General features: G+C 36.8%; 1 pseudogene; it reads right to left on the minus strand.

The window, feature by feature from the left end:
• The window catches only part of LOC103206457, a 59,870-nt pseudogene that overhangs the window by 27,780 nt on the left and 30,122 nt on the right, over nucleotides 1–1,968 (minus strand).

A 1,968-nucleotide genomic window follows, 5' to 3' on the forward strand; every position in this document is an offset into this window, starting at 1 on the left:
TCTTGCTTTTTTATGTGGACTGTGATAGTCTATTTTTTGTGACATTCTATAGTTTGTGACATTCTATTTATATTTAATTGGTGACTGTATGTTGGTATGATTCACTCAAGTTTTTTTTTTTTCATCATTTTGTTTTGATATATATCTGAGTGAGCAGGGTACTGTGCTCCTCTATTCACTAGTTGGCAGCACTTCTGTACTCACCACCTATCTCCTGGTGGGTGGGATAGAAAATGAGAGTGAGTACACAGACCTCTGTTAGCTGTGAAGGGCAGCTAAGGGTGAGTCAGGCTCAAATTGGCTGTCATCTATCATAGTCAGAGGCAAGTAGTGGTCCTAAGTCAGTAGCTGAGGCTGTAGGAAGTGCAGGTGTGGTTAGATCATATGTGTATGGTTGCTGTCTCCCACTCAGTTAGACAAAAACAATCAATAAAAACTACCAAAAAAGTAAAAACAAGAGGATAAAAGACACACCACATAAACACATAGGAATATTAACATGAAAAAAAAGAAATGGAAAGGCAGTAACTGAGAAGAAATATTTAAGAAAGACAAAATAAATATAAATAGAAAGAGAGAAGAGAAAACAAATCCACAATATTTGGTAAGGAGGATATAAGAGAAAAAAACCAGAGTAAAAGAAAAAAAAAGAGAAAAATATAAAAAGAAAAACAAGAGATGGGAACAACCAAAAGAAAGAAAAAAGATAGGAACCAGGTAAAGGGAACAGAAATAAAAGCCAAACACTGGAACCTGGCAAGGGAAAAAGAGAGAATAAAAAAACAGAAAGGAAGAAAAAAATAATAATTTTAAAAGAAACAAACAAAGAAAAAATAACCAAAAATATCTGGGAGGGTTGGGGGGGGTGGGAAGAGCAGAGCACCCAGTCTCTGTCAGAGCACAGACCATGATGGAATTCCTGCCTGTCTGGAAGGTGTGTGGAAGTAGGGGATGGACAGACCTCCATTCACCAAGAGTGTGTGGAGCATAAGAGTAACAAAGAAAATGCCACACTTTTCCAGTTATCAGCCTCCAGTGTGTTTGCCTGTGCTGTGCTGTCCTCAGCAAGTGAAGCCTATTCTTAGGTCACTGGGATCTGAAGCTCCCACTTTAAATATCCAAAGTGGCCACGCTGCTTGTAAACAATCAAAATGGCTGCACCACCCAGATGAAAGTTTACAACTCAGTTTATCTCCTTCCTTGATGATTCCCTTTTTAGTTGTCAGCAACCAATACAGTTCCCATTCAGCCCTTGGTGAGCAGGGCCGATTTTTAGTGACTACTCAGGTCATAATACAAGTTGTAAATGTTAAAACTGTCCATGCCATCAGGATAGCTGACTGCCTGCAGTTCTGTTTGTCTCCTTAGTTACTGTTTTTATTCAGGTTCTTCTACTAGTTGGTAGTTAATCCACTTCTGTATCCTTCCCTTCAAAGCTCAGGGCTCCAGGATTATCATCTGTATCTGTTTAATTAGTTTCTATTTTCTATGTTGAAGAGGGTCTATGTACCTTATATGTTTATTCTGCCATCTTAGTAAAAGTCTCTATTTGTGTTGCTTTAAGATACTAAATTTATGATAACTGATTATAGTAGATAATTTATTATAAAAATTATATAAAAATAATGCACCCCAATTTACTCTTAAAGAACAAAATGCAAGAATCAGCTTTGATCTTCTTACTTTTGTCATTTCTGTGAGGTAAGCATCAATGAAGTCTCTTGGTTCGACAGGATTCCAATCTATCTTGTGTTTTTCAATCATGCTAGAAACAAACTGTTTCAATTTCTCCCAGTCTCTAAAGACTGTCTGGTGAGCTCCAGGAAGGAATTTCATTATCCATGGAAAGATATTGTAGAGCTAATTGACAAGACAAAAAAAAAAATCATGGAGATAATATCCTGACACTTTTCTACATTTTAAGACAAATTGCCTTCTCTTTTCATCTCTCTCTTTCATTTGCTTACA

Source organism: Orycteropus afer, unplaced genomic scaffold (assembly GCF_000298275.1).
Source record: "Orycteropus afer afer isolate SDZICR_OR568_19922 unplaced genomic scaffold, OryAfe1.0 scaffold00318, whole genome shotgun sequence".
In the NCBI taxonomy this organism is placed as follows: Eukaryota; Metazoa; Chordata; class Mammalia; order Tubulidentata; family Orycteropodidae; genus Orycteropus; species Orycteropus afer.